Raw genomic sequence first — 14607 nt, 5'->3', positions numbered from 1 at the left:
GGTGATGATATTAAGATGTGGGGCCTTTGGGACGTTAGCTCGTTAGGAATGAGCGACCACATAGAAGAGGCCCCAGAGAGATCCCTTCCACCATGTGGAAGCAAATCTTCACCAGACATTGACTCTGCCAGTGCCATAATCTCCAGACTTTCCAGGCTCCAGCACTATGAGAAAGAAATGGTTTTTGCTTATAAGCCACCCATTCGGTGGCATTTTGTTACAGCAGCCTGAACAGACAAAGACACTAACAGTTACTGACTGTTTACTATATGCCAGGCTTTGTGCTTAGAGAAGTAAAAGAACGTGCCTAGGATTAAACAGCAAGAAATTGTAACATTGGTCCCAAACCATGTTATTCTAAACTCTTTGCTTTTGGTCATTTTGCTCTATCACGCCCAACCAGTTCTGAGGCTAGGGCACCAAAGTAAATCATTGTGCTTTGTCTTCCCTGATCAAGGCCCTCAGTGAGGGTGCTGGCCACTCCATCAGTCTGATTAACACTGTGGGAAGATTTACTATGAAACTGCAGCTGATAGAGAAAAAAACAAAAACATAAAAACAACCTGAGAAGGAAGTAGTAATTTGCACTTCGCCTGAGAAACCCTTATGCTTGACCTATAAATCAACATACTCCAGCTCCAAAAAATGGGACACTGTGGAGAAAAGCTTCAAAGAGAAAGGCAGAAATGAAGTTTAGTGTCTTTAGGAGGAAGGAGAAAGGTATTTGCTGGTTAGGCTGTCACTCTGAATCCTTACAGAAAGGAGAAAAAGTGTTTACTCAGTGAGATTTTAACTTTAAAATGGGAAAAAGGAAACAGGAAACTTTGCATTCATGTTTTTCAATTACTGGTGAGCTCTGGCAGCCACTCTGAGAAAATCATGTTCCACCCAGGTGGCTTTATCAGCTTAAATGATCCCCTTATTAATCAGAATTTCAAAAGGCAGTAAAAGCCAGTTCAAAATAATGGGATTATCTTTGGAGTTGGTGCTAAGTGCTTAAACTGTAGCCTTCTGACGCGTCCCCCTTTTCTTTTGAATATTTACTTTGAGATGCAACTGCCAAATGTCTAAATTACGTCAGGAAATCTGATGTGACCATGTCCAGCTAGCCACAAATTGTTGAGAGCTCTGCTCTTGGTCCAAGATGGTCTCTTGATCTCTTGCCCAGATGACAGTAATCACTTCTAAATTGGTCTCCCAGCTCTCAACCATAAAGCCCTACAGTCTTTTCCCCCACAAAGCAGCCTGTTCGTTCTCACTGCCGCACGGTATCCCACTGTGTGGGTTTATCTTGATTTATTTATTTCTTCTCCTGCTGATGGGCATTTGGGTGGTTGGGTCATCACAACTACCCAATTCATCTTTTTGATAAGCATACAGACATAGTTTAGTTAGTGGATTCCTGGGAATGGATTTGCTGGGTCATGGGTATATATATGTTCATTTTCGGTAGATGCTGAAAATAGTTTTCTAACGTGCTAATCAACATTGTGGTTTTGTTTTGCTTTACCTTTCTCCGTATTCCATTCAGCCTTTTACAGATCTTGTTTTCCCCTTACATTTTCTTTCAATGTTTAGCAATAAATAAAAATTTTAAAAATTCTATTCTGAAAAAGTAAAGATTCTTCATAATTGAGGATATTCAAAAGAGTATGTTCCAAACTCCTAAGGCATTTCCATGAGGCAAATTGTTCTGAGTGATGGTGCATTGCTGGCAAAATGGGCAGCCACATACCACATCATTTTGTAGCAAACACATGAAACAGTCCTGGAATGTCTATTGATACAATCAGTCATATGACAGTAATAGCTTATGAGTAATTTGAGATTATCTTTGCCATTGCTTCACCCCGTTAGCAAAAATAACTGAACATGATCATTATCCTAAAGCATCTAAAACCTCTGTTCTCATTCATGTCCGGGTCTATTTATGTTTCAAAATGACACGAGTTTAAGTAAGATTTACTTTGATTATATGGATTTGAACCCTTTCTCTCTTTGCCCCTGCTGTCTTTGTCCTGATCAGTTTGGATCTTCCTCCTACTCTTTCCTCTTCATTGGAGGCTTTGTCTTTCAGAGGTATTCTTATTTAATGGTTTCAAGAGTTCCTAAGTCCCAGACCCCAGACTAGCCACCATCAGACCTTCCCACAGTCTATTTACACTCATCCATGAATTAGAGCCTATGAAGTATACTTCCAGCTTGCCCTGGCAAACACTGGCATCATGAAGCAAAAGGAACTTGGGTCACTGGATGAGTCAGGGTACCAACAGGAAACGCTGGTACGCTCAGAAGAGAAGAGAGTTAAAGTACAAAACAAGTGAACATAGGGTGGGAAAAAAAGAGAGAGAAGAAAACCAAGAAACAGACCCTCAACTATAGAAAACAAACTGATGGCTACCAGAGGGGAGGTGGGGGGATGGGTGTTAAACAGGTGATGGGTACTAAGGAGGGCACTTGTTGTGATGAGCACCGAGTATTGTATAGAAGTGCTGAATCACTAAATTGTACACCTGAAACAAATATTACACTGTATGTTAACTAAGTGGAATTTAAATAAAAATTAGAAAAAAAAATAAAGGACTATAGACATGAGCAAAGTTAAGGGATCTAACAAAGGATAGTGAACCCCCTGGGACTAGCAACAATGAAAAGTTGTTTTTACACTCAGTTCTGAAAGGATAGGTCAGCAAATGTGGCACTTGGTGAGAGCTGTAGTCACAGGAGAGGAGGGGGAGGGGCCACAGGAAAGGAATGAGCCATGGCTGAAAGAGCAAAGACCCTGACCTCTCTCCTTGCTGTCCAGTGACCCTGACCTCTCTCCTTGCTGTCCAGTGTCCCATTGGTTCCTCTCATTGACAGAACCCACTGGAAGCCACAGGACAAGGGAATTTGTGTGATGGAGACTATAGGAGCACAGAGCAGAGTGGGGAAGGCAGCAAATGGGTGTGTGGTGGGGCAAACATAGATTATCTAGCAGCATCTTTGAATCACCCCCTGAAAGAGGGCTGTCCAAGACAGCAGTCTGACTAATAGGACATACATTCATCTCAAATGTGTGTTAAGTATTAATCTGTTAAACCCCTGAGATTTAGGGATTGTTAACCTACCCAAACTAATGTATCTGGTTTATTTGCATTTCACATTATGTCTTTTATATTTAAATTGTTTTCCCAAAACTATCAGGGGAAATGTGTAATAATCTTCTAAAAATGTAAATGAGTAAATTTCACAAAGATTTTTTTATATAAATTGTTAATAATTCTACCTTGAGATTATGAATAACTACTCTGCCTTTAGATGTTCCGAACAGCTGCTTCCCAATGACAGCTCAAAAGGGAAGAAATTGCAGGAGGGTTAAAACACAGCATTTCTTCAAAAAATAAGACTATATGAAGGAGAAAACACCATGGGAAAATAGTAAAATGAATACCATTGAAAAATTCTTTTTAAGACTGCTCACTCCCATTTCAACTCACCTCCTTCCTCTTAGCCCTGCTTTCCCTTCTCTTCCCAAAGAAGTGCTTGTTGCTCTCAAACTGGCCCCTACCCACCAGGTTTCCCTAACAGCCTCTTTCCACTTCCTCCATCCCTGCTATGCTCCAGGCCTCCTCAGTTTATATGGAAACATCACCCCTGGGCCTTTCTAGGTTACTGGTTAACTATCTTAATAACTTTATTCATCCATCCATTCATTTTAAAAAAATCATTGGGCACCACTTAAATGCAAGTTATATTCTGTGATGTTAAGACTATAAAGATTACTTATATACATATAAGGGGTCCCTTAATAAGTTATAATGCAGCAACAGAGAAAAGATATGGAAGCAGATAACCCTAGTATGAGGCAGAGAATGGTCAATGACACAAAAGAGGCATAGATAAAGTCCTACAGGACTTTAGAAAAAAGGAAAGGGAAGGTGGCACCTACCATGCCCCACCACTAGGCTAGGGAGAATGCACACATTAGTTTATCTTTCTTGCTTATGGCTAATTCCTTCTTGTCCTTAAGGAAGGTATTCAAATGTCACCTCCTTGACCTCCATGCTCCCATAATCACAGCTTGATCACATCATAGGATCATTGTCAGTTTATTATCTTTCATTTCAAATGACAGCAATTACCTGTACGTGGGGGACAAGCCTTGTCTTTGCGCATCTTCTATGCCTCCCTCTGAATCTGATGCACACCATCCCTTCAGGGATGGATGGATGGATGGATGGATGGATGGATGGATGGATGGATAGATGGATGGAGTACTATTAGCACATTAGAGGAAAAAGGAAATAAGGTAATTCTAGGAATTTCAGGCATCCAGTTGGATTGTGTTGCAAGGATGTGGGTAGGAAGGTGGCAGGTGACAAACGTTGAAAATAGAAAATGGAAAACAGTTCGTAAGGTCTCAAATATTTGGCTAAGGCAGCTGGACTCATGCTGCAGAGAACTGAGGAAACACTGGGAGCTGATGAGCAGGGAAGAGATGAGATCAGATTTGTGTTTTAAGGAAATTAATCTGGCTGTTGGAGTATCTTTCCCTTTTTGATAATATATTCACTTTCTATCAAGAATTTTCTTTGCCTTATCCCAAACAAATCAATCTTACATTGTGGGTTTGAGCAGCTCTGATAAACATTTCTTTTTCCAAAAGAGCTCAAGCCTGCATATGTCTAGGTCAGCCTCTAATAAAGTGTTGTTTTCTACTTTTTTTTTTCTTTCAATTAGTCTTTATGCTACTCCCCAAGCCAGCAACTGCATTATTTTGATGCAACACCCCGAAATTAATTCTGAACTATTCCCCAAGACCCAGCATGTGGTTACCAGAAAATGCTCACCCCCAGCAGGGAGCGTCACGAATGACTTCTATGTGAGATTCTCTTATGAGACAACATTTGCTGATAGAGATTCTAGTAATTTTTTTTTTACTAGAAATCATTTTAAAATGACACGTTTGAATGAAATCTTGCCATTTGCAACGACGTGGGTGGAACTAGAGAGTATTATGCTAAGCAAAATAAGTCAGTCAGAGAAAGATAACATACAATTTCAGTCATATGTTGAATTTAAGAAACAAGGGTGCCTGGGTGGCCCAGTCAGTTGAGTGTCAGGCGCTTGATTTCGGCTCAGGTCATAATTTAATGGTTTGTGAGATTGAGCCCTCAGTCTGTGCTGACACCATTGAGTCTGCTTGGGATTCTCTCTGCCCCTTGCTCTCTGGCCCTCCTGTACTCATTCTTTCTCTCTCTCTCTCTCTCTCTCTGAATGAATAAACATTAATAAAAAGAAGCAAAACGAATGATCATAGGCGGGGGCGGGAGGTGAAGAGAGAGGAAAACCAAGAAACAGACTCTTAATTATAGAGAACAAACTGACTCTTACCAGAGAGGAAGTGGGTGGGCGGATGGGTGAAATAGGTGAAGGGGATTAAGGGGTGGACTCATTGTGATGAGCGCTGGGTGTTGCATGCCTGTGTTAAATCACTAAACTTGTACACCTGAAACTAATATTACACCATATGTTAGCTAAATGTAATTTAAATTAAATGAAATAAACAAATAACCCATTCGCCCAAGGAGAAAAATTATTTTTTAACGCAGTAAGGACCATTTTAATACTTGATAAGTAATTGAATAGATCAATATTAAAAATTAGACCATCATCTTTGACAACACATATTATTCAATTTATCTGCCATAAGCCAGTCTTTATGACAATGTATGTGTACCAAGTCAACAAGTGATAACTTCAGATCATTTTAGATGAAAGTTGTATCTTAAAATTATAAAATTTTACAAGTTAACATTAAAGTTAAGCATGCGGGGCGCCTGGGTGGCTCAGTCGGTTAAGCGACCGACTTCAGCTCAGGTCACGATCTCGCGGTCCGTGAGTTCGAGCCCCGCGTCAGGCTCTGGGCTGATGGCTCAGAGCCTGGAGCCTGCTTCCGATTCTGTGTGTCTCCCTCTCTCTCTGCCCCTCCCCCATTCATGCTCTGTCTCTCTCTGTCCCCAAAATAAATAAACATTAAAAAAAAATTTTTAAATTTAAAAAATTAAAAAAAATAAAGTTAAGCATACAAGTTCAGTTGATACTTTGTTTTAATAATATTTATTCTCTCTACTTTCCCAAACCTATTGCTGATCAGAAAAATAAATAATTGCAAGGAACACAAGTCCAATAAGACAGTATTACTGAGCCATCTGGTATGAAAGGAAATAGTGAAGTCTTCGATATTGCCCAGGTGGACTTCTGGAATTACCTTTTTAGATATATATTCAGCAGTCAACATTTCAGGAAAAATTACTTTGAGATTGAAATATTTTGAATATAAAAGTAAGGCAAATCACTAGACTTGAGTCATCTTTCAGCATTTTTTAAAATTCCAAAATGGATCACTGAGAAGACTCAAGCTGCATGCATTATTGAGCAAGAAATTGACTCGGATTCTCATTTTTGTATTATTTGATACCTTGACAAACAACCCTGTCTTTTCCAAAGTCCATTCCTGGATCAAGTATAGGGACAAAGAAAGCAATCTCCCATGCGTCACGCCGTGATATAGGCTCTTCTCTCAGAGTCCTAGGGCCATGATGCAAAGCACTGTACAAGTTTTGGGAGATGGGTAGGTGAATAGATGCCGGCCCAGAAAGCACTGGGATACCATTAGCCCTCCAAGAAATGAGCTCACTTTGGGGCTTTGCTGAACCGTGGTGTAAACTTCCTATTTAAATTACAGGAAGCTTATCCTCTTCATCTGGTCTGGAATTATCTTTCTTTTTTTTTTTTTTAAATTTTTTTTTCAACATTTTTATTTATTTTTGGGACAGAGAGAGACAGAGCATGAACGGGGGAGGGGCAGAGAGAGAGGGAGACACAGAATCGGAAACAGGCTCCAGGCTCCGAGCCATCAGCCCAGAGCCTGACGCGGGGCTCGAACTCACGGAGAGCAAGATCGTGACCTGGCTGAAGTCGGACGCTTAACCGACTGCGCCACCCAGGCACCCCTGGAATTATCTTTCTTTAAAAATTAATAAATTCCTGACAGACCTGTCCTGCTAAACTAGTCATCATGGTTTCACTTTCTGCTCCAAAGCCTGTATGAATCTCTCTGCCTAGTTTGGCTAATTGATATTCACAAGACTTCATAACTTCTCTTGAAAAGAGAGTTTCTGATCCTACTGGTTTCCTAGAGTCAAGTATGCACACAGCTATTTGGTTTATCAGCATTTCTACAAATTCTGTTTTTCCACACATTTAATTCATATTCACATAAATATATGTAGATCACTTTTAAGTTTCATAACTGGAAGAAGATTCAAAATATTTTTATAACATTTTAGTTAACTCTGGATGACCAGAGAGTAAATATCTATCATTTAATTTATTCTTAAAAAATCTTGCATTCTATAGGAACTCAAATATTTTACTACTATTATCTAGGAAAATCTGGAGGAAGTAGGCCTTGCTTTCCCTCTAGAAGAAACTTGTCTATTCCCATTATGAATTCAAGAAGGACCTGAGCTTTGTTCACATCTCAGTTCCTCCAATATCATCTGTATGCTGCAGAGTCCTTCGAAACATAAATTCTCTTACCAAATGCCCTGCTCCAAGGGAGAGTTTATGAGCTATAATTCTTACCTCAGTTAGAGAAAAGCTATCAATAGATGCATTAACAAGATGTCTTTGTTGGTCCCCACAAGGTGACTTTGTTTAATGTAAATTTCTAGATAAGACACCCATGATATAAAAAAAGAATATATTCGGGGCGCCTGGGTGGCGCAGTTGGTTAAGCGTCCGACTTCAGCCAGGTCACGATCTCACGCTCCGTGAGTTCGAGCCCCGCGTCAGGCTCTGGGCTGATGGCTCAGAGCCTGGAGCCTGTTTCCGATTCTGTGTCTCCCTCTCTCTCTGCCCCTCCCCCGTTCATGCTCTGTCTCTCCCTGTCCCAAAAATAAATTAAAAAAAAAAAAGGATATATTCATGAGCCAATTTTTTACCCATTATTTTAGATTACTTGTACCCTCTGCTATACACTCCTTATACGCAAGTATTGAGATGTTTGAATGTAGTGGTTTACAGTTTCAGGAGTAACAGGTATTCTAATTCATGCTCAATGGTATCTTACAGTATGAGATTTCATATCTCATGCTAGGACCATACTACCAGAGCCCAAGTCCTCAATATTTCCCCAGAGCATCAGGCAGCTGCTGCAGGAGAACCTGAGAGGGAACATTGAACCATGTCACCATTGCAGCTTTGAAAGACACATTTAACTCACAACCCTAGTCATCCAGAACACTTGACACTGTGTTCTACTTCTACTGCTCACAGAAGCTAAAGTCAGTTGGATGCTTTTATTTATAGTGGGAACTCTTCCACCAACAATTTCATCAGTATTCCTCACTGGCGTCAGCAGAATAATGAAACACTCGGGAGCAAATATACAACCCAACAAACGATAGCTGGATGCCAAGATTGCAAACATTTCCACAGCTACTTTGAACTTGCCTTTGGTGCTCAAGTAAGCAGGGACAAAAAAGATCCAGAAGATGAAAAAGACCAGCATCACAAAGGTGATGCATTTTCCTTCATAGTAATTATCTGGCAACTGGCAAGCAACCAAGGTTGTAAGAAAACATAGCAAGGCCAGATAGACATCAATCCCAAACATAGAGCATAAAAATTCTATAGAACCTTCAACACATTCCAAAATGATCTTTATGTTTCGAGATTCCATGTTCTTGCACACTCTTGGAGGCTCCAGTTCTAAGTAGGTTGTGCATGTGCCAATCTCAACTAGAACAGAGATTAGCACAATGATTTTTCGATAAAGGGAGTGGATGGATAAGAGTCGGGCTCTGGATTTAGAAATTCTGTAGGCTAAACACAGTGAAATAGTCTTTCCAAGAATACAAGACAGGCAAAGAGAAAATCCCACTGCCAAAGTGACATGGCGGGTCATACAGGACCAGTTGTATGGCTTGCCAATGAAAAGCCTGGAAGACAGCCATATGATGACAAGAGAAACCTGAATAAGAAAGCCCAGATCCCTGTCATTGGCATTCACAAGTGGAGTATGCCTGCATATCACATACACAATTGTGGCTGCCACGACCACAAGCACCCCAAAGATGGAGAGAATGACAAGCAGGAATCCCAGGGCCTCATTGTAAGCAAGGAATTCCACCTCTCTCAGTATGCACTCACTCTTTTGTACATTTGACCAATAGTCTTCACCACATTGTTCACACTCCCTTTGACCTAATGAACAAACAGAGGATTAACTGCAAGAAAATTAATTGTCCCCTTTAGCTATGAATAGCTCGGAGCAGCCAAAGTCCCAGGGCAGGACTCACTGAAATCCCTTTATACAGAATATACAAAATCTAAATAAAAAAAAAAAAAAAAGAAAGTAAGAAAGAAGAAAAAAAGCAGAAATACAATGGTCTTAGAGTCTGCAACCAATATTACAAATTGAGAATTATTTTTAGTTGTGGAAATTTGGACTGCCTTCTTGGTTTCAGCCTTTCCTATATGGGCCTTTTCCAGTAAGATGCCTCTTTCCTTCTCTTCCCATTATCCCGTTGAGAAGAGAGGTGTGTATCCTCATAAACCTAAGAACAACCCACAGATGGTTTGCCAGGGATGGGAAAATTAAAGCTACTCAGGTGAAACAATCAAGAGAATTATTGTGAGAAATTTGATTAAAATACAAGTGTTTTCAGTCTTCCATTCAACATTACTGCCACCTACTGAGGGGAATCTTGTCTTTGCTCCTTCAGCTTTCTCCTCCCCACCCTCCAGATGCAGATTCCAGAGAACAGGCAGAGAAGGACTGAGAATAAGAAGTGAAACAAGGGTCCCTGGGTGTCTCAGTTGGCTAAGCTTCTGACTTTGACTCAGGTCATGATCCCATGGTTTGTGGGTTTGAGTCCCATGTTGGGCTCTGTGCTGACAGCTCAGAGCCTGGAGCCTGCTTCAGATTCTGTGTCTCCCTCTCTCTCTGCCCCTCTCCCTCCCCCACCCTCTCTTTCTCTTTCACACACACACACACACACACACACACACACACACACACACACACACGTAAATAAGCATTAAAAAAGTTTTTTTAAAAACAAGGGAAACAAAAACAACAGTGTTGACAAAGCTACATGGGAGTGTGTTACAACATAGGAAAAAGGTATTTGAGATGAATTTATGGTAAATTATCAAATGGATCACTTTAGTGTTCTTTGAAATGTACAGGTGATGATTGGAAATCCCTTTTAACCACTTCTCACTGTTGGATTGGACTTCTCTTGATAAAACTCTTCAGAGAATGAGTCACGTGGGCTCAGGGAGTTGTTCAGGTTACATTGTGCTTATTTTCTATTTGGGGAACTTTTACATTTTTTAAAATTCTTCTTGAAATAAATTGTTATGGCGGGCCTTTGGGCAAAGGACAAGTACAGCTTTTGAGTTATCTTTAAAGATAGAGATAAGCAGAGATAAAAGTATACCTGCTCCAACATGCTTCATAAGGCTACGCACACCAAACCCAGGTAAGTTCCTGGTCATGAAGAGCAGAAATTCATCAGGTTGTAGAGAAGAATTCATGGAGCAGTAAAGAATTCATCTGTAAAATTCATCCTACAAACCTTGAGCAATTATGGCCTTAAGTCCACTGTCTTTAGGGATGGAATTCTATATCTTACAGTTCCAAACTAGAGATAATTCAGTAGAATACAGAACTGTAATTCACCTGTTTTTCCAATTATTCACTATTTCTTACATAACTGATGTTTAATGTATTTTATAAATTGAAATAATTTTAAGTACTTTTTATGATTCCATTTATTCACATTTCACATTTCATTTTTAAAATTTTTCTTCTCTTAAATTCCCAACTGTAGCAGCTTTAGAACTGAAACCCAATATTATGGTTTTTTTTCAAACTACACAGAATATCCAACAGTTTGAAGGATTGTAACGATTTTTGTTATAAGTTGTTTACACCTATTTATAAAGATCACTCCTAAAGCCCTGTTTACCAAAGCATGCTTACTCTGATTGCATTTCAGTATCAGTGAAAAATATGATCATCTCTACCTGGTTCCCATGACACGTGTCCATCAGCACATGCGATGAGGTCAAAACAGCATATTGGTTCCCCCTGATGAATCCCCTTCCGGGTCCCAGGACGACATAGATCAGTACACACCAAATGGAAAAGCTAGCAAAGACAAATACAATCAATGCATGTAACAAAGCCTTTTGTCTCCACTGGGGCACCAGGGGAGGACAGAAAGAGTTTACATCTGGATTTCTAGGGGGTTTGTGATATCTCAGGAAACCCAAGATAGCTAGGCATGGATGACACTCCCCTGCTCACACTCTGTCTCTCTCTCAAAAATAAATAAAAACATTAAAAAAATAAGATAAAATCATGAACAATGAACTGATGCCTTTTTCTCCATTTCTAAGTATCCCTTTCTGTCTTAACCCCTGTAACCTAGCTTCTAACCCACTCATCTCACTAAAATGTTTCTTGCCGTGTCTGCTAGCTTTTCCTCTAGCTAAATTCTCTGGTGTTTTTCTTCAATATTTGGCACTCTTGATCAATCCTTCCTTGAGATTCAGGCTCCCTTGGCTTCCATTGGGCCTTTTATTTACTTTGTCAGCTCTACCTCCTCCACCTTCCTCATCACTGTGGGCATTTTCTTAGGTTTGCTCCTTAATCCTCTGCTTTAATCTCTTCACATAAAGCAGTTCATTCACTCTTTTTTTTCAACCAGCAGCTCTATATAAGGACTCCCAAATCTTGATCTCTGCCAACCTATCGCACCTGACCTCTAATTCCATATCCTAAACTTCCAACGTGTCCCTACTTTTAGTTTCTACCATCACCTCCAAGTCAACATGTCAAAACTATTCCCATTAAGCCTATTCCTCCTCCCAAATTCCCCATTTCTGTCACCAACACCACCATTCTCATCCATATCTTTATCTTGCATTACTTGCATGCATATATACATCCTCTCCTTCACTCAGGCTCGTCTGCTCCCCAACCTCCAGATTCAGCTTGCCATGATGAGTTAAATCATACCTGGTACTGTCCACTAATTATTTGGGGCAGAACACTTGCAAGTCCAGGGGCTTCTAACTGTAAGACATCCAGAATGTGACTATTATGTGTCACTTCCATCACATCTATCTTAGTTCAAGCACCCGCATTATTTTGCATTATTTTATTGGTCTTCTAATTGGTTTACCTTTTTCTACTCTTGTTCCCCACCCCAGCCCACTCCTTAGGGCTATTTGCAACATGGCAGACAGATGATCCTTTAAACCCTAAGTCAGACCATTACTCTCCTCTCTCAAGACTCTTCTGTGACTCCCCTTTTCACTCAGTGTTAAAGTCAAAGTCCTGAAATACCCAATAAGGTCCTATGTGATCTACTCTCTCGCCTCTCTTTCCTCCTCTCCCACTACTCTCCTTCTCCCTCTCTCCTTGTAGCCACACTGACCTCTTTGCTGTTTCTCCAAAATGCCAACCACACCCCTGCCTCAGAGCTTAGAAGTTGCCATTGCCTCTGTCTAAAATACTCCTCCCCTAGATAATGCATGGATTCACTTCCCTTTTTGTTCAAATGTCACCCCAGTGAGGCCTTCCCTGACTATATTATGTAAAATTAAACCCCCGACTCCATCATTCCCTATCTTAATCCTTATAACTTTTTCTCTACAGCACTATCACCATTTAAGATAACATAATTTACCTAATTTACATAATTGCCTATTTCCTTCCACCAAAATGTTCCATTAGTCAGAGATTTGTTCTGTTTTGTACACTGATGTATTCCCGGTTCGTAAGATAGTGTCTAGCATCTATAATATTGTGCTCAACAAATATTGGCTCAATTAATTGATTTCACTGTAAGTGCTGTGAAGGCAGTATTTTGGGGTGTGTGTGTGTGTGTGTGTGTGTGTGTTTGCTTTTGTTTTTTTACTTCTTTTCCTTTATTTAGTAGTCTGTGAAATAACAGGTTGGTTCCAAAGAATCTTCCAAAGCTGATCAATTTTGGAAGGAGGAGAGAGACTATCATTATGAACTTATGGATTTTAAAATGTGTTTTATTTTACTGCATTTGTTTTCCTTCTTGATGCTCAAGTTGTCCAATTTTTGACCAGGGAGAACCCCTGCTTTGCTCCTGCATTCTTTTTTTCTTTTTTAAAGTATAGTTGACAATGTTATGTTAGTTTCACATGTACAACATAGTGATTCCATAAGTCTATACGTTACCCTGTGCTCACCACAAGTATAGCTACCATCTGTCACCATACATTATTACAGTACCATTGACTATATTCCCTATGCTCTACCTTTCATTCCCCATGACTTATTTATTCCATAACTGGAAACCTGTACCTCCCACTCCCCTTCACTCATTTTGTCCATCCCCCTCACCCCCTTTCTCTCTGGCAATCATCAATTTGTTTGCCTCTCTCTCTTATTTCACCTAGCTTAACACTTTCTAGTTCCATCTATGTTATCACAAATGGCAAGATCTCGTTTATGTCTGAGTAATATCCCATTATATACATATATACACCACTTCTTTATCTATGGATGGACACTTGTGTTGCTTCCATATCTTCGCTATTGTAAATAATTCTGCAATAAACAGAAGAGCATACAACTTTTTGAATTAGTGGGGTTTTTTTTATTTTCTTTGGATAAATACCCAATAGCAGAATTATTGAGTCATTTGATTTTCTATTTAATTTTTTCAGGAAAATCAGTACCATTCTCCACAGTGGCTGCACCAATTTACATTCCCACCAAGAGTACACAACAGTACCCAAGTGTTCCCTTTTCTCCACATACTTGCTAACACTTATTATTTTTTATCTTTTTGATTCTAACCATTCTGACAGATATGAGGCAATATCTCACTACAGTTTTCATTTGCATTTCCCTGATGATTAGTAATTTTGAGAATCTTTTCATGTGTCTGTTTGCCACCTGTATGTCTTTTTCTTTTGAAAAATGTCTATTTAAGTCCTTTGCCCATTTTTTTCGTTGGATTACTTGTTTTTTGGTGCTAAAGTTGTATAAATTATTTATATATTTTGGATCCTAGCCGCTTATCAGATATGTCATTTGCAGTATCTTCTCCCATTCAGTATGTTGCCTTTTCATTTTGTTGATGGGTTCCTTTGTTGTGCAAAAGCTTTTTTTTTTTTTTTTTTTTGCTTGTTTCCCTTGTCTGAGGAGACACATCCAGTAAAGTGTTGCTAAGGCTGATGTCAAAGAAATTACTGCCAAAGTTTTCTTCTAGGAGTTTTATGGTTTCAGGCCTCACATTTAGGTCTTTAATCCATTTTGAGTTTATTTTTGTAGATAGTGTAAGAAAGTGGTCCAGTTTCATTCTTTTGCATGTCCAGTTTTCATAGTACCATTTATTGAAGAGACTATATTTTCTCCATTGTATATTCTTGCCTCCTTTGTCGTAGATTGACCATAAAATCATGGATTTATTTCTGGGCTTTCTATTCTGTTCTATTGATTCTGTGTGTCTATTTTTGTGCTAATACCACATTCTTTTGATTCCTACAGCTTTGTAGTAT

At 39.5% G+C, this 14607-nt stretch overlaps 1 pseudogene; it reads right to left on the bottom strand.

The window, feature by feature from the left end:
* Window positions 1-376: 376 nt before the first annotated feature.
* The window catches only part of LOC125174441 (vomeronasal type-2 receptor 1-like), a 34356-nt pseudogene continuing 20125 nt past the window's right edge, over window positions 377-14607 (bottom strand).

The sequence above is a fragment of the Prionailurus viverrinus genome, chromosome C2 (assembly GCF_022837055.1).
Source record: "Prionailurus viverrinus isolate Anna chromosome C2, UM_Priviv_1.0, whole genome shotgun sequence".
Taxonomy (NCBI): Eukaryota; Metazoa; Chordata; class Mammalia; order Carnivora; family Felidae; genus Prionailurus; species Prionailurus viverrinus.
The sequence above is the reverse complement of the archived record's forward strand: the minus strand, read 5'-3'. Positions and strand labels throughout refer to the sequence as shown.